Source organism: Lotus japonicus, chromosome 3 (genome assembly GCF_012489685.1).
Source record: "Lotus japonicus ecotype B-129 chromosome 3, LjGifu_v1.2".
Lineage (NCBI taxonomy): Eukaryota > Viridiplantae > Streptophyta > Magnoliopsida > Fabales > Fabaceae > Lotus > Lotus japonicus.
In genome coordinates this window covers 96932970-96952434 of record NC_080043.1, presented here as the reverse complement: position 1 = coordinate 96952434, position 19465 = coordinate 96932970, and the positions used below count along the sequence as shown (strand labels likewise).

Here is a 19465-nt window from a genome sequence, read left to right as displayed (position 1 = left end):
GTGGGAAGCTCCAACACTATTACCTAGTGGCACATGAGACGTGAGTGGTACATATTGTATCATTTTTAAACAATATTTAGTCTTTATGTGTATAATTCAAAATTAATTTTAAAATAAAAAACTAATAATTAAATTAAATGAATATTTCACTGAGTTAATTTTAATCTTTCTTTTCCATTAACCCATCTTCAAGAACTTTAAACCAAATAAAATGACCAAGGCGTGGGTGGATTAAAATGAATACAGGTGTAGCAGTAGGAGCAGACAAGTTGGTGGGTTTGGGTATGATTGCCCGCGACTCAAATGATGATATCATGGCAGCGACAGCCCGGTACCATGTGGTGGTTCTTTCTCCGATCATTGCTGAAGCACTTGGCCTCCGGTGGTCTATGGAGCTTGCTACCCAACTTGGTTTCCGTTCAATTCAATTTGAAACGGATAATCTTGAGCTTTACCATGCTTGACGGAAGCGGAATGGAGTGTCTTATTTATTTTCTATTATTAGTGATTATTATGCTTTTATTCCTTTTTTTGATCACGTTAAACTTTCCTTTGTTCGTCGTGATGGCAATTCCGCGGCAAACTACATGGCTAAGAATGCTTGTTCTTTCCCCGAGCATGTTTGGGTGGAGGAGGGGCCTTCTGGTTTGAGTCCTTTCTTGGATGTTGATGTTTTGGCTTCAATGCTCTATTGATTTACTTAATGAAGTTTGTTATTTTCAAAAAAAACTTGAATGTGTAAACTCTTCACAACACAATGAACAAGTTCATCAACTCAAAAACTAATAAACCCAGCAAACCCAATTTTATTTATTTTTCTTCTTCTTGCATTCCCATAAACCCAACAACCTTCTTGAACCCTAATGAAAATAAATTAAAATTGAAACCAAACATTTACATAACTGAACTTGGCTTGGATATGGGAAAAGATGAAATGAAATACAAACACATCTACAAGAAGAAGATCTCCTCTAAAAAATCAATCTTCATTTAGAATTGTCAAACTTCCCCTTTCTAGTTTAGAATCGTCATGTGAGATCATCTTCACCTCCTTCCATTAATCCCCAACGTTACGCTCCGTCGTGAATGCCTCAAGACTACAAGAACAAAACCTAGCCCATAAGAGGTAAAACAAACCCACACAATAAGTGAACTAACCATACTTTAGAAAGGTCAAATCGTCAGTAACTTATAAATATCCTTAAAAATAGTCATTGAAAACAAACGTTTGAAGACACCCCCTCCTCTTCTTCCACAAATTATGAATAATGATAGTTCCAAAGGTCACAAAATGCTCATTGTGTTGCATATAAAAATGTCACTTTAATATTTTTATTCGCAACAAAAAAATATTTATGTGCAAACCAAAGCCGTGGGTAAGTTACTAATAGTTTTTAAAAGAATTTACTTACCGTGGTTAAGTAGTTTACGATCTATTTATAAATTATTTTGAATTTATTTACTTAAAAGCTATTTAGTCTAGCTTATCAATAAACACTGATATCTACGCATAACTTGTTTTCAGTTTATTTTAACAAATATTTAAAATAAGCTTATAAATAAATATTTATGCGAGGAACGTTAGTTGTCATAAGCGTTTAACCATAAACATTCTAAACATGGTTGTCTAAATCACTTATGAAAATTATTTAACACCACCTATTGGACCAGTATGATATTTAAAAAAAAAAGAAATATTATGAAAATTTTACCCACCTGGAGCGATTGCTTATTATTATTATTATTAATTTTTTTTTTTACATGAGAGTGATTAACAACCCTTAGTTTGTCCTTTCGATATGTATTTTTTTTCAACCAAACAAGAGGAAATTATTTTTATTTTTCCTTCTACTCGTCTTCCATCTCTCCGCGAACCCACTTTCTTCAAACCCTTATCTGAGAGAATGTTGCTGAAGTGAGAAATCGAGATTAGCGGTTACCGATTCCGCTCCATGATGAACACATTCATTTGGATCTTTAACGGTAATTATTCTTCTCTTCTATTCTGCTTTTCATTTTCAGTTATTTCATCACTCTTCGTTTCGTTTCAACTATTTAGGGGTTTGCGTAGTTATTTCAGTCGTGTTTCGGATTCGGTGTTCGTCACTTCCTAGTTATTTCATTGATTTCTCAACACTTGGCTTCATTTCGTAGCTCAATGCATTCAATTACATTTGACCCTTCCTTGCTCATTAAATGCCGGATTTCGTTATATTACTCCATGTGTTAAGAACTGCTGATTTACTTGGTAATGTGTTGACGTTCTTAAATTGCGATTGCGGTTGCCGCGAGTTTTGAAGTCTCACTTTCTTCAAACCCTTATTTGAGAGAATATTGCTGAAGTGAGACTTCAAAGCACTTTATGATGCTGTGGATCGCAATTTAAAACAACCCACACACGTGCAACTTCTGAAAGATTTACTTGGAAGGGTTCCTTCCTGATTGGTAACATATTCCCGTCGGGGCTATTATTCCAAGATGATCAAACAGTTACTTAATATCAATTTACCCTTAATGTTTCGGTTATTCGCAAGATGTCCCTATGTACTCACTAGTGGTCTGGTGTTGTCTCTCACCTTCTGAGATCTTAGTTCTTGAATATTCATAATGGATGGTATGTTATTGATTCCAGTAGTTCTGTAGTGTTTGTTGGTCGTTCTGTTCATTCCGGTAGGTCTTATTACTTGCATGATTCTCCCATTCGATTCCAATCCAAGACATGTTGGCTGATAATAATATGCGTGAAAATATATGCCACGCACTGCCCTCCATGCATGCACGTTACTCTAACTCACTTAACCTTTAGTTAAATTAAAGTACCAGGCTACATACATTTTTTGTCTTACCTTTATGTTCCCTTTTGAAACATACAGAGTTTTCTTGACTGATAATTATTACTTTAATTTATTATCATAGTTTCTCAACTCCTAAGGTTAAGAGAAAGCAATTTTAAAACAGGAATAGATGCATGTGATCTTTATTGAAAGGTTAAAACAAGCAATTTTGATTTCTATGGAGTTTGTTAGTACTCACTCTGACTCTGGAATCCGTAATGTCTTGTTTTGTCATTTGAGGAAAATTTGTTGACCTAGTTAAATAATGGATTGATGAGGGAGGATTTGGTTGTCAATTTAGGATAGATATTTTAGGAAACCCCTCCCCCCCCTTTGGATGGCATAAGTATGTTCAGCGGTAACTTGAGATTTGATTTCTGGTTGTTTAATTCCTAATGTGGATATGAAACTTGGCGCTACATGTTTGGATTTGTGAATAATACAATATGTTTGGATTTTTGAATAATACAATATGGGATTGACCTGTTCACCTCTGTCTAGTGCGTTTTTTGTCCTGTTTTTTGTGAAGAAATATCTGAGAATGAAATAGCAATCAATTAGTTACCTATTGCTGCTTTGTAATAGCATGATGCTTTTCTATTTTTTGATATTCAATTACATGTTTGACGTGTCTCTTATTAGAGAGTGAGTTCTTCATGTACTATTAACCCTATTCTTGATTAGAATTTGGAAGTTGTATATGGTGATAGTTTAGAAAAGAGTTGTCCCCTTTATACTCGATTTGTTTCTTATGGATTTGTACAAAAAGGACAGAGTAAATGTGGAATATTTTCCTTATAACCCTCCAATGTTTTCATTCCTGCCATGAGTATAGACATGTTTTTGAAATTTCTTATCCTTTCAGTTACCGAAAGCTCTTAAGATAGTTTTCAAAACATAGACTTTTATCTTTCGATTTTTATCTTGGTGTTAGGCAAAGATGCAAAATTGGACCAGGTAAGGACCTGTTTGGTTTGAGGAAATAATACTTTTTTTATTTTCACTTTTATTTACAAAAACACATCCTTGTTTTCAATTCATTACGTGTTTTATATTTTCAAATTATTTGTGCAGGAAAACATTTATCAAGACCTATGACTTTTATTACAAGTTTGCTACTATGAAAGTATGAATTTGTTATAAATTTCAAGTAATATTTATCATTGATTTAGTGTGCGTGTGTGTGTATATATATATATTGTATAGATTATACAGAATGTAGACAAAAATTCACTATCCCGGGCATCCCGCTATCCCATTTTTGGGCCCAAGCGCTACGCGCCGAGATCTGGGATTGACAACATCGCTTATCATAATTACAATTTATTATTATATCTCTACATTGTGTCTTTATAGTGTGTGTGTGTGTGTGTGTGTGTGTGTGTCCTGCCTGGTTTCAACCTTAAGGTAGAGGATTGTTGGTGCTGTTATATGTTTTTGCATTATTTCTTTCTTGCTTGGTAGTTGACATGTGACTCATGGGTTAATTAGAAACAGAAGGGAAGCTTCTGAACATCGTAAGTGGATGGATAAAAGGGTAGGTCATGATAAGATAAGAGTTACAAATATTTTTTTATTTTTTTGAAAGGAAATCTACTAGCTTTAACATTAGTAGCCTCTTTTCCTTGCATTACAGATTTATGGCAAGGGTTGTTAAGTTTGTGGAGTTGGTTTGTGCACGACAGCACGAGATCAGTATACAAGAATAGGAAAGTTGAGGTACCCATGTAAAAAATGCAAATGCCAAAAGTACCATTTAGTTGATGATGTCAAGGCACATCTTTGTATGAGAAGGTTTATGAGTAATTACGGCTATTAAACTCACCATGATAAACCAAGGCCTTTCATTCCCCCAATGGTTACAAACAGCTCATACCATGTAAATAATGGGATTCAAGCTGCTGCTGGGCCGTTTATTGGTAATTTATCTTGAGCAACAATGGTTTGGTTATGGAGAAGGAGAACAAGTGAGGGGAGAACCTAAGCCGTTGCATTAGTTCCCTTATATAATGGTGAAAACTAATCTGAATTGTCAGCTGCAGTAGAACTTTATAGTATCAAGTCCGACTTCAATATCTTCTGGAGTTGCTTTAGCCAATGGGTAGAGTTTATGGCAAATGCACTGCCTGACGCAATTCTTATGTCTAAAAACATAATTTCTTGGTAGCATAATAAATATTTGTCGTCTTTGACACCAAAAACATAATTCTATAATTTGGGACATTGTTCTTGTGTGGAAAACTACATAATATAACCTTTTTTCGTGTTCTTTCTTCCAACTCGGATTAGACATGCCCCCTGACATCATTAACAGCATTATCAGTTATTCATGACAGGTAGTAAATAATGTGCCAAAACGTGATTGGGCTCAACCGGCCGAGAGGCTTTGGTGGTTGCCCTCATCCTTGGTGATCTTAACTGGCTGGTTTCTTTAGGCCTTTCATTGCAACTTAGGTGATGTTTGTTTCAAGGTGTATAATTATATTATCAACAATGTTATTCTTGGAAAAAAGACTTGACTTTGAGGTGTTATGGTTGTAGGTAAAGCTCATTGCAAGACTTTTGTCCATTGTGGTGGTTCACTTCTATCCATCTTGGTTATATTTGCGGGGTGAGTCAATTGTTGCTAGTTGTTATTTTCACTTCAATGATTCTGATTTTCATGAATTTCACTTGAGTAAAGCTATTAATTCTGTTACCAAAGTAAAAACTAAGGCACCATAACTGTCAAGATGAAGCTTAAGGGAGCATATTTTAACCAGTCCATAATTTACTATACAGGTGTATAATATAAACGGTTAATTTTCAAAGGTGGAGATGCCAAACTTCTTCAAAGAGAAAAATCTGATTTTCTAACTGCTCAAATGCAAATTTAGATGTCATTAACTTGAATGAAAATATAAATGAACCGCTTCATAAATCCATGATTAATAACGATAATGGAGACTTGTAGGGTTGGCAACGGGCTCCGTGGGTGCGGGTTTGACCATTCCCACACCCGAACCTGAACTTAACACCCAAACTCAAACTCAAACCCAAACCCAAACCTCTGGGTTTCGGGTTACCCGAACCCAAACCCAAAACCTGATGTGAGCATCGAACCTGCAAAAACCCGACCCCGAAACAACATGTACGTAAGAGAACAACATGAACAGAAGCCGATTAAACCTCATCATCTTTCCAATACAAAGGAAAAAATATAGTTCATGAACATAAGCTGATAAACAACATAATTCATGGATTTTTTACGTTAAAAGAAACTTTACTTAGTAACTTTGATATATATATATATATATATATATATATATATATATATAAGGGCTGATAATTACATGCATAAGGCTTTGGGTGCGGGGTTAATCAATCCCACACCCGAACTCAAACAGGTTTTAAAATTCGGGTGAAACCCAAACCCAAAGAAATCGGGCTTTGCCCGAATTTTCATGTTGGTTTCGGGTCGGGCCCGCGGGTTTGAGTTTTCCTGCCATCTCTAGAGACTTAACATTCCAATAACATAAGAGAGCTTTCCCTGTGATGTCTTGGTCTCCTGCTACACTGCATCAAAACAATTTTCTCTAGAACAGAGCACTGTTTCGATTTCATTTGATGTAATGTGATGGGAATCCAAAGTGAATTTCCTCATTTGCATTTTGGCAGCTGGGAGTTTGGGGCAAACTTGACTTGCACGCAACATCAATGTGAACCAAAACTCTTTCAGAGGAGAGGAGTTTGGTGCCTGTGAGTTCCTTTAGACTCAATTTATCTGTTATCGTTTCCTTTTCTACGGTTTTTTCCTTGGGCTTGCATGTTTGGAACTTATTTAGTTTTAACTTCTAAGATAGTTTTGTATTTCAGATTCAGTACAATATACCACCATCAGTTGCTGCTTGTGCTGTCCCCCTCGGGCGTGGAATTTCATCTTGATAGTGAGTCATTCTGCTATTCTTACTTTCTTATACTGTATATGTGGAACAACCATTTTCTTAGCTTCTTAATAATAGTCATGAAGATGCCATTTTCTCTTCAGGGTTCTCTCTTTGATAGTGGGTTTTTCTGCTAACTGCTTCCACAACTTATCTCAAATCCTTAGATCAGTTCATCCCATTGTTCTATTCTCTTTTTGGGTTTCTGCCAGTCTCCTTAGCCTTTATAGCCTTTTTCAGCTTTTGACTCCTATACCATAGAGAAGCAGCTTGGCTACCCCAGAGAAGCAGTTTGGCTTTGGCTATCTCAAATGTAGTTTAGCCCATTTTTTTCCCAGTTGCAGTTTGGCCTCAATTTTTTGTCCTAATGGTGGTCCAGCCTCGTTTTCATCCTAGTTGTGGTTCAGTCCTAGATTTTGTCTCATTTATGGTTTGGCCTTGACTTTTGTGTCTTGATATGATTTGGCCCTGCTGATCGCCAACTCAAATTATGTTGTTCAGTTATTTTTCTTTACCAAGGCTGGAAATTGGAATATCTGATAAATCCCGCAACACATTATTATTCTATCATAAATATATTAGAGCATCTTAAATATGTATAAACAAGGATTCGTGCTTTGTATTATGTAATAGTGTCTTTAGGATGACTATGGGTAAAATATGGGTAGGGTATTATACTACCTGTGCCCATGCCCCGCATTTCAAAAATAAACCTATACACTTCCCCTTACCCGCATAGGTAGGTTTGTCTAAACCTATGAGTTATGCATCTTGAATACAATAACTATTTTCTTTAATCATTAAAGATATAAACTGAGATTCCCATATGACACTCTTCAGCCTTCTCAACCGCTTGGCTTTTGCTTTTTTCCCCGTTTTTGTTATTCAAAGTAGACAGCTTCTGGAGAGTTTTGTCTGCTTCTCTTTTTCGGTCACTTGGGGCTTCTAGAGGATCCCACACCTTTGCACAAACCCAATTATCTGTTTTTCTACCTTCAAAATCATTGTGGCAATCTAAACCTTTGGCAATAGTTTTTTTGCTGCTTTTATCCGGTCATGATTTCTTAGGTGTTTCTCTCCAGCAATGGATTCAAACAAGCTATCAAAACTCAAAGGATCTACAACTTCTGAAAACAGGACTAGTTCATCAAAAGGCTGAATTCTCTCCTCCAAAGCCATTACTGGAGTGTCAATGTTGGCATCTTGACACTACTTTCCCTATAGTTATTCATAGGAAAATAAATTTTGTTTGCGATTGTTGTTCAGTAAGTTAAATATGATGTGTTTTACACCAGCATTTCATAAAACATGTAAATCCTTTAGTGTAAAGCCATAGTTTGGGGAGTTACATCTGCAAAATACAAGTAAATTGAAGATTTCCAATCTCCAATTCCTGTTCTGGTCACTTACGCCAGAGGAGCCAGCCTTCCTAGGCTTCTAACATTAAAAAATACGAAGTGGCTGGAGATGAAGCTTGAGCTAAACCCCACATGTACAAACAAAAGAAAATATACGATATGGAGAAATAGGTAGGCTAACCAGCTAGAACTAACACAGACAAAGAAGATAGAAGCTACTAGCAATAACACAATGATAATCCAAATTGAGTTCTGACATTATAAACCCACAATGTCAAATTTAAAAACATAAATGGCTGAAAGCACATATAAGTCTTAACGTTAAGAACTGAAAACAGGGCAAAATTACAGATCAAGTCTGAAAACAGGGCAGAATTACAGATCAAGTCTGAAAACAGGGCAGAATTACCGATCTAGTCTGAAAACAGGGCAGAATTACAGATCAAGTCTGAAAACAGGGCAAAATTACAGATCAAGTCTGAAAACAGTGCTCATTCTTCACTGGTCACCTAAAAATTCATTGTGGCTAGCCACTGCATCTTCTCCCTGAGCTGGAAAGTTAAGATCTAAATTGAATTCCAACATACCTCCAGATTCATTAGAAGTAGAACCAGTATGAGCATCAGCAACCATAGCATTTGAGAAGTGAACCTTCTTATGTTTTCCGAGTGCTTGAGCAGTCTTGAACAATCTGAAGCAGGATGGGCACTCGAACAATTTGTTGCCTACATCACCATTGTCGTCACTTTGGTCATCTTGAGATTCACGGCCTCTTTGGCTTTGATTCTTGTTTTTCTTGTGGTTTGATCTGTGCCCACCAAGAGCTTGATGAGATCGAAATATTTTCCCGCACCTCCCACACTTGAACCTGGCTTTAGGAGTTTGAATGAGGGAGTCATCTCTGCCATTTTCACTGTCTTCTGCCTCCATTTTGCTAGCTTCCTTGCTTTCTGCCCATTTATCCCTGGACATCATCATTATAGTCCTGGCCGCTTGTTCTGCCTGAAGCCTTTCAGTTATTGAACACAATTGTTTTGGTCCGGCTTCTCTGCGGCGGCATTTGGATCTTTTGCCGGTTGGGTTTTTAGGGTAAAGCCCTGACTTTGCCAAGAAGGCCAAAATGTCGCCTTCCGGAGATTGGAAATCCTGTGTTGGTTTCTTTTGGGGATGGCAAGCCAGTGAGGGAGCAGATTGAATTGCGCACTGGGTTAACTCAGCTGAGTGGTCTAGTGCTTGATTCTCAGTTTCAGGCTTTGGAGGAATTGGCAATTTGGCAAAGTGAGATCTCATGTGACCTCCCATGGCTCTGCTACTGGAGAAGTTCTTACCGCAGATCCCGCAGTCCCTACTGTTGTTCTTCTCCATTGTTGCAGAGCCCCCACTAGTCTGAATACTTTCTCTCTCTTTATTTGTGGATAAGTGCATGTTGAGTGCAGAAACATAAAAAGCCCTTGCAAAAGGAACCAAATCAGAAAAGGCCATAATAAATATGGGAACTGGGAAATGCTATCACCTCATCAGCTTTTGATTTTATCCACTTCACTGTAAAAAAAAAAATTAACTTTCTGATATTTATATAAGGAAAATAGATTTAAATTAATTAAGAGTCAGATTATGCATTTGCATTTTATCTTATTTTTTCCGAACCGCTATCTTTTAACTGTCAATTGGCAGGATAATAAAGAATATGTAACAAATTTTAATTAGTGATATGAAGAAAATATTGGCCATTTTATGTCTATCTATTTGATCCACTTCTTTTTTCTTCTCAAGTTGATATTGTTATCCATTATTTTACTTGATAAGAGTTTGTTTATTGAGTTGCAGGCGTTAGTTTAATTGATAAGGATTTTTAGTTTTTAAAGGACAAAATTTGTTATTCTAATGTATTCTATTTAACACAAAAAATATGCAGATTGAAATTTTACCAATGATATCCATGGTTATCGTTCCTAAAATAGGGCATGTTTTGGTAAACTTGTCTGAAGAGAATCTCCTTGATTATGTAGCCTCTCCATTTATATCCAATGTAAAATTGTATGTTTTCATTTTTACATTTTTTGCACTCCACATTGTATTCATTTTCTGTCTCTGATCCAGTGATCCTGTCTTCATGATTGAACGTTATTTGTATATTGCATGTCATGTACTTACTTTTTTTGCCCTCTCATTTTCCTCTTCATATTCTAATGAATATCTTATGCTATTGTCTGCGTCACAAATCAGTGGTTGGTAGGCGCTTACTATTTGAAGAAAAATTGTGTGGCAGTAGGTTGTAGTAAATGTAGTGCTATAGCATGATTATATTTAGTTGAAGGAAGATCTTATAGCAAGATCGTGTAATTTACGGTGCCATTTGGGTATTTTACTGATATTTGTATTGTATGCATTTGGGTTCCAATTGAGCACAACTGAATAGACTTTCATCCATATTTATAAGAAGAATTTCATTCGCTTTTATGAAATGATTGTTAATCCTCGTTTTTACTGCATCTCAACTAGTGTCCAAGCATAGTCTTAGTAGCTAATGATGAAATTTGAAGACACTGGTCCTCTAAGTAGGCTATACGAGTCATGCAGTCTAGATGTTTTAATCTTATTTCTGTTCTGTTTTTTGCAGGACAAGTGTCTTATCTGCATAAAATACAAAAGTGATGTTTCCAAGTTGACAATTGACGCTTGAGAGCACCTGCTCGTGTTGTGTGTTCAACTCATTGCCTTGGTAAGCATAATGTTATGAATAACAAAAATCATGATTTTTCATCATAACTTCATTCGAATTGTTTCTTGAAATTTTGTTTATGCAAAAGAGGTTGGGAGTTTTTATGTCTCTTGAGTCTTTTGATTAATACTCTTCCTGCACTTTGTCACTTTTATGTAACCGTTTAAATTGGTGTGACATGTATTTTTTTTAACCCCCCCCCCCCCGCCAATGTTAAAATCTAAGAAATATTTGGTTAAGGTGAATTAACATGTTTTTTTTGATACATCGGAAAGATAAATTGCACCCGCCAGGAATCGATCCCTGGACCTCCCCCTACCCAACCCATATGTCCCCCAACTCTTACCACTTGAGCTATCCTACACTGTTCCATGTATTAAGAAGTGTTTAATTAGATTTTTAAAAAAGGAAAAATATTAAGAAAATAAAGATGGAAAATTAATAAAAGAATAATAATATAAATACATTAAGAACTTAAAACATATTTTATGGTGTGTATTTTTTATTTTGAATGATTAACAAATATTATGCTCTTGTTGGCATTGATTAAGATAAATGAAAAATATTATGGTGAAAACATAGAGAAAATAAAATATTCATTTTAAAAAAAAGGAAACATGTATTTATTGATTTGCTGAATAGGAAACTTTCATTTTTAATGAATTGAGTAGCCTATATGCTTTTAGTATTTTTTAATATTATTTGACTTTTGCTAGGAAATAAAAAAGTAATATTAAATATTTTTTTAACAAAATCTTTAAATGTAAAGGATTAAATTTGTTTCTTAAACATTTAATAATAATAAATTAATAATATATTAAATATTTAACATTTCATTCATTGTGCAGTCAATATTTTTGTCAATTTTACCTTTATCAGTTTTTGAACTCATTAATTGTTTATAGGTAAACCTTTGTAGTTATTTTTCTTTAGTTAATTAAATAATTTGAAATTAAAATAAATATAAATATTATTATAGTAAACTTTTTAAGAAATTAATTGCATTAAATATTTTCTTTTGGTCAAACAATTGCATTAAAGTTTAAATTGTTTGATAAGGATGCCTAGTATTAACCATGGTTAAAGGTTCCCTAAAAACAAACTAGGGTTAAAGTTTAGGCCCCCTATGGTAAAAGGGATTTTTTAATATGGGTAAATTAAAAAATGACGCAAAGGTGGGTAAGTTTATTTTACCAGTTAGTATAGGTTTTGCAGGTTTAATATTATTTAATTAGAGTTTTAATTAATTTTAAAAAGGAAGTATAGTTTATTTTTTATTGATCTAATTTTGCTTCTACAACCGTTCTCCTCCTTCCATACCCATTTCCGACGACCTATCTCTGTTGTCATATGTGATTATGTTCGGCTCCCGCCAATGAACCTCCTAAAATGATGGCGGAAGAAGATACCCTACGATGCCCAACTTCCTCCTCCATCGATGATCCGAGTTTGGGGAAGAGCTGTCATCGAGCCACGTCACCTGAGACACTAGGTAGGGCTTGGTGCGGACGAGCTTCGCCATGCAGAACCACTCCTGCCCCTTGCAGTTCAGAAAGAATCAATCGTCGATGAGGCGGCGCTTGTGCTTGATGACCTCCCCAACGCACCCAACCTCGGCGGTTCCGAAAAACAATGTTGGTGTTGATGATGCTGAAGCGGTGATCGGTGTGGAGGAGGGTGTGCGTCATGATGTGGTAGCGGAACACGAAGATCTTGTGATGGAAGATGGCGCCATGGAAGAGCACCAATGGGAAAGGGAGCTGCACTACGTCGTCGGACCTCGGGGAGTCGGTGTGGTGCTTCTTTGAGAAAGACGACACCGAGCACCGAAAACTAGGCTTCTGCGGCGGCGACAATGGTGATGGACGACATGAGTTGTTGAAGAGGATGGGATGTTAGGGTTTAAGGAGAGTCTGTTGAGGTTTTGGCAAGGCTTGTGGGATAAAGAGGAAGGGATGTTAGGGTTTAAGGCTTGGTACCTTCACCTTCACAGTCCTTTGGGTCAGTTTTTTACTTACCCACATTAAAGAAGTCCATAGTAAAAATCCTTGTTATGAAAAATGGATTGAACTGGCAGATTCAGCCTATCAATCGAAGAACTGATCTAGTGCATCAAAAACAATTGGTTGAGAAAAAACCAATATAAAATTGATGGCTAACCGATTTCAATCGAATCCATATGAAGCATAAAAAAATGTCTTAGTTTTTTTTTTCTTTTAAGTTCACACATTTTCTGGCATTGTGCTGGTCTGTCATTCAGCATTACTTGCAGGAGTAGTTGCTATTCATGTATCGCCAACCATGTCACTTCAACCACTCTTGCTTACGCAAATTTCTAAAACAAAATTAATTTTGAAACATAAAAGTGAAATTTATTTCCCCATGCAAGAGCGTGTTTCTTCACTAAAATATGGCAACACTTTTTTCTCTTGTGGAGAGTTTTCAACTAATTTGCCTTGGGTTTAATATATATTGTGTAATTTTTATTTTGCATATGGTGAACTTGTCATATTAATTGTTTTTTTATTAAAATGTAATGCTTTTTAATGATCTGTAGTGCTTTGATGAAGCATGCATGGAGGGACTAAGCTCTATGGATCATCTCCCCCAAGGTCTCGAGTTAGAGAGCCATAGGCTCAAACCCCCACCTTTACGGTCGTCACTTTCACTCATATACCATCATTAAACCCTAGCTTGCATGTTATTTCCTTGATGACAAGCCTCAGGCCGGCTGAGAGCATACTGGGCCATTTTGAACGAATCTGAACCTTTAAATATGTGTAAGGACACTTCATTTTGTTTTTTGTATTTTGATCATATAGAGCATGTTGTTTATGGTTTCGCTTGGAGAAGATGGATTTTCTCTACGCCAAAGGAATAACCGTAAGTTCAAAATGTGGTCGAAACATTTCATGTCATGTAGGCCGAGGCACTGCCATGGGTATTTGTTAGGTACCAGAGAAAAATCAATAGAAAGAGTAACTGAAATTTACTAGAGCACTGAATCCTCTGGGATTAACAACCAGAAGCAGTGAATTAGGGAAATTACAAGTAGAAGGAAGAAAATACAGTAGTGGGATAAGAGCAATTCGAGAGTGCTCTGCTCTCCTAGTCCTAGTCCAATCTCTGCCTAAGCATTCCTCTCTCCATAACGAACATATATTCCCTATGATGATTGAGTGGTCCCCATCAGGTGACAGGTGGCTCACCTCACCTAGTGGTCCTAACTTCTAGAAGGATTCATTTACAGGCCAGTTGACAAATCATTGGGCCTCCTGCCATATACCTTACCAAACCTGGCCTTAGTTGTAGTAAGGTTTGCATCATCTCTCCCCCCTTGAAAACTCACCTTGTCCCTAAGGTGAAAGTCTGGAAATTGCTCCTTCAAAGCAGTGAGCTCTTCCCAAGAATTTTCAAACTCTGGCAGCTCCTTCCATTTCACTAATACCTCAGTGCTCCCATCTGCTGTTTCTCTGAAGTTCTCAATTGTCTCAGGCTCCACTTTCAATTCCCAGTCCTCAGCCAAAACCTTAGGAAGAGGTTGGCTAATCACTGCTCCACTCATTGCCTTCTTCAAGAGAGATATGTGAAAAACAGGATGAACTTGGCTCCCCTCAGGAAGCTTCAACTTGTATGCAGCAGGGTTAATCTTCTCTACAATAGGGTAAGGCCCATAATATCTAGGACTCAGTTTCTGATTTGTCCTCTTAGCCAAGCTCCTCAGTTTGTAGGGGTGAATTTTGAGGTATACAATGTCTCCAACCTCATACTGCACATCTCTTCTATGTTTATTGGCTTGTTGCTTCATCCTGTTCTGTGCTCTCTCCAAGTTCCCCTTAAGTTCATCCAATATCAGGTTCCTTTCAGTGGTCATCCTACTAACTTCATCCACTGGAGTTCGAGCCATATCCCCTCTAACAATAGTTGGGGGATCCCTGCCATATAAAGCCTTGAAGGGTGTTGTCTTGATTGCAGAATGGTAATTTGTGTTGTACCAGCATTCTGCCCAATTCAACCACTTAGGCCATTGTCTTGGTTTAGTTCCTGTCATGCATCTCAAATAGGTTTCCACACACCTATTAACAACTTCAGTCTGCCCATCAGTTTGGGGATGGTATGCAGAACTGAATTTCAGCTTAGTACCAGCCAATTTGAACAATTCAGACCAAAAGTGACTCAAAAAGACCCTGTCTCTATCAGATACTATAGTAGCTGGAAAACCATGCAGTTTCACCACCTCCTTGGTGAATACCTCAGCCACTTCCTTGGCAGTATAGGGATGAGTGAGGGCAATAAAGTGTGCATACTTGGTGAACCTATCTACTACCACCAAAATGGTGTCTTTCCCCATAGCCTTAGGAAGACCCCCTATAAAATCCATGGAGATATCAGACCATACCTGAGATGGTATTGGCAGAGGTTGAAGGAATCCTGCAGGGTTGAGAGCTTCATATTTGTTTCTTTGACACACCTCACACTTTTGCACAAATTCCTGAATGTCTAATTTCATCCCTTCCCAATAGAAGAGTGCAGAGATCCTCTTGTATGTCCTAAAGATTCCAGCATGACCACCTAGGACAGATTCATGGAACTCCTTAAGGATGATTGAAACCTTCTCAGAACCTTTGGGGATCACAATTCTGTCCTTATACATCAGCTTCCCCTTCTTCATTTGATACCCCATAGGATAATGACCTTGAGTTGCTATCTCCTGCATAATCTCCTTATACTTGTCAACAGCCAACAACTCAGCTTCTAGATCTTGCCATTCTTCACATTGGACAGAAGAAATAGCTGTAAATTGCATCTTTCTGGATAGAGCATCAGCTGCTCTATTTTCAACCCCAGGTTTGTACTTGATTTCAAAGTCAAACCCCATTAATTTTGACATCCACCTTTGCTGCTCTTCCCCCATTACCCTTTGCTCTGCAAGGAATCTTAGGCTTTTCTGATCTGTATGGATGACAAAGTGATGTCCTAACAAATAATGCCTCCACTTCTGTACTGCTAAGACCACAGCCATCAATTCCCTCTCATAGACAGACTTAGCTTGAGCTCTAGCTGAAAGTGTCTTGCTTATGAAGGCAATGGGCCTCCCCTCTTGCATGAGTACTGCTCCCAACCCCTTGCCAGAGGCATCTGCTTCCAGAATGAAAGAGTTGTTGAAGTTAGGTACTGCCAATACAAGTACAGTTGTCATAATTTCCTTCAGTTTTTCAAAAGCCAGATTGGCTTCATTGCTCCAAATGAAGTTGTTCTTCTTCAATAACTGATTTAGAGGGTATGCAAGCTTGCTGTAATTTCTCACAAACCTCCTATAATACCCTCCCAGAAACCCTCTCAAAGCCTTTACTTCCTTGGGAGCAGGCCAGTTCAGCATATCTTTGATTTTGTCAGGGTCAGCCGCAACACCTTTCTGGGAAATCACATGTCCCAAGTAAGTTATCTCTTCTTGTCCAAAAGAACACTTCTTTTGGTTTACCACCAAGGAATTGACTTGAAGTGCGTGTAAGACTTCCCTCACATGATCAAAATGCTCCTTTTCACTCGCACTGTAGATGAGAATATCATCAAAGAAGACTAGCACAAATTTCCTTAAATAAGGTCTCAAAACTTGGTTCATCAAGGCTTGGAAAGTAGAGGGGGCATTGGATAACCCAAAGGGCATCACAAGATATTCATAATGTCCTGAATGCAGTTTTTGGAATGTCTTCCTCATTCATTCTGATATGATGATAACCAGATTTCAAATCCAACTTGGAGAAAATCACTACTGCCCCAATTTCATCTAGCAGTTCATCAATTATGGGAATTGGAAACTTGTTAGGCACAGTAACCTTGTTAAGAGCTCTATAGTCAACACATAATCTCCATGCCCCATCTTTCTTCTTGACCAAGATTGCTGGGCTGCTGAATGGACTTGTGCTTTCTCTGATTATTCCAGAATTCAGCATCTCCTTGACCTGCCTTTCAATCTCATTCTTTTGATAGAATGGATATCTATAGGGCCTGCTATGTGGAATGGCTGCTTCTTCTTTCAACCTGATGACATGGTCACATTTCCTCTTAGGAGGTAAACCTTCTGGAGGTAAACCTTTAAATATGTGTAAGGACACTTCATTTTGTTTTTTGTATTTTGATCATATAGAGCATGTTGTTTATGGTTTCGCTTGGAGAAGATGGATTTTCTCTACGCCAAAGGAATAACCGTAAGTTCAAAATGTGGTCGAAACATTTCATGTCATGTAGGCCGAGGCACTGCCATGGGTATTTGTTAGGTACCAGAGAAAAATCAATAGGAAGAGTAACTGAAATTTACTAGAGCACTGAATCCTCTGGGATTAACAACCAGAAGCAGTGAATTAGGGAAATTACAAGTAGAAGGAAGAAAATACAGTAGTGGGATAAGAGCAATTCGAGAGTGCTCTGCTCTCCTAGTCCTAGTCCAATCTCTGCCTAAGCATTCCTCTCTCCATAACGAACATATATTCCCTATGATGATTGAGTGGTCCCCATCAGGTGACAGGTGGCTCACCTCACCTAGTGGTCCTAACTTCTAGAAGGATTCATTTACAGGCCAGTTGACAAATCATTGGGCCTCCTGCCATATACCTTACCAAACCTGGCCTTAGTTGTAGTAAGGTTTGCATCAGTATTCAATCAGGTTTCAAGTTTTAACTGTGTTTTAAAGTGCTCAATGATCTTGGATAATTCATTCCAAATTTTGGGAAATCATGCAATATGAATTTTGAAAATTATTCATAGACTTTGCCTAGTTAGTTGGAGTTGATAAGTGTCATTTTAACGTATATTTGGATATGATTGTAGACACTTATTTCATCGAGATGCTTGATTCGTTAATCATTTTATCCTACGAAGTGTTAGCTTATTAAATATTTGGTTTTTAGTGTGGGTGGATATTATGCAATTATTAAATATTATGCTTTTAATTAAGTTTTTGTGTTCAGGCTGGAAGATCATGAAGAATCAAGGATTCAAGGTCAAGAGCAGAACAGTTTTGGAGAAAATTCGCTAAGTCAGGATTTCCTCGCTGAGGAAATATGTGTGTGTTTGGAACAATTTTTGCAGGCCCTTGCTCGCTAAGGGAGCTACATTTTATGCCTATGATGAAACAGCAACTTGTTGAGTGAGTTTTTACTCGCTTATCTAGTGTAACCGCCCATGCACTAATATAAAGGCTTGAAAAAATAACAGAATTGGGTATCTCTTCACATTTTCCTCCCATAAACATAGCAAATGGGCGGAACATAATTATAAGGGATCCAAGGGTGAGGTTGGAAGGATTAAGCTTTGAGGTATTGGTGGCAACCATGAGAGACTTGTGACACCTGCTCGAGGCTATGGAGGCCATGGACCGTGGATTCACCACCTTCTCTTGTGTTTCATCTTTTCCTTTTCCCTTTTGTATATGTATTTTCTATTTCCAGGATGTTGTAACTTTCTCTGCAACTTATTCAAAATACTCTTTCATCAATGTAATTGGTTTCCTTCACTGTTTGGTTTTCTTCGTTCTTCTCCACATTTAATGCTTCTATTGGTAATTTGATAATCTTTAGGGCTTCACTCGTTTGTAATTAAACCATAAGATTGATGTGACTTAGCGGGTGTTTAGTTTAAAGGAAGGAAAACCACATGCCTTGAGTTGCATCAAAAGGTGTTAATGTTTTTCTTTCTATGGTTTAAGTATCTTGTGACCATGTGATAGTGTTAAGAACTTGCATGGCAATTTAAAAGTTAGTGTAGGTCTAGCTCAAGAGGGAAACCACTCAACGCTTCAGTTATCCAATACTGTGATTAACTGATTATCTTAGGGAAGGTTTAATAGGGTTTTTCCACGTGGCGGGTGAGGACCTAAGTTTCTATAAGAAGTTTTTGAATGACAACGAAGTTTAAGTTTCTCACATCTAGGATAACTTATCTTAGGACGATAACAAATCATTTGGGATGTCCTATTGTATTGATATGTGCATTATTGATCACTTTAAAACATAAGAAGTTAAGGCTAGAGGTTTCATATAGATTCACTTAGTTAAGAAATTAGTGGGGTGAATATATCCTTCACATCTTAAGTGAATGAAGAAACATTTTGCTTGGGTTGATAACAGCGGTGGATTAAGTGAAATTATCCCTAAATATGTTTTCTTCTTTGTTTATTCATGTAAAACATCTTTTATTGCTTTTATTACATTAAAACTAAAAATCAAACAATCCTTGTTTTTATCTACTCAAAACAACATTTATCGAGTGAAACTAATACTTAAACATAATCCATACGAAATACAACAAGCTAAAATGGATTTTAGTTTTTCTTAAAAGTAGTTAGTTGATTTCAAAATCAACAGGAAGAATGAAAATGTGACTATCATCTCAGTTCATATAATAAAGACTTGATATTCACCTCGTCTAAGAGGATTTCTCAAAAGAGCAAAGACGAGACACATTGAGCCATTGAGGGTCTGTTTGGTTGCAGTTTTGTTTTCAGTTTTTAAAACAATTTTTATAAACAATTTTTAAAAACAGTTTTTAGACGAATAAAATAGGTTGAATGACATGTTTTCAAACATTTAGAAAACTAATATCTGGAAACTAAAAACATAAACTGAAAAC

At 36.9% G+C, this 19465-nt stretch overlaps 1 long non-coding RNA gene across 10 annotated transcripts; it reads left to right on the top strand.

The window, feature by feature from the left end:
* The first annotated feature begins 1821 nt into the window (after nt 1-1821).
* Nucleotides 1822-18362, top strand: LOC130747942 (uncharacterized). Of its 10 annotated transcripts, none has more exons than XR_009022561.1 (9): nt 1822-1983; nt 5171-5288; nt 5376-5445; nt 6492-6572; nt 6690-6760; nt 10736-10837; nt 13395-13617; nt 16829-16910; nt 17806-18362. It is a non-coding gene; the product is annotated as an uncharacterized LOC130747942 (long non-coding RNA). The 10 variants fall into 10 exon arrangements; XR_009022559.1 differs by having other exon boundaries at nt 16829-16925; XR_009022560.1 differs by having other exon boundaries at nt 16829-16943.
* Nucleotides 18363-19465: the final 1103 nt, after the last annotated feature.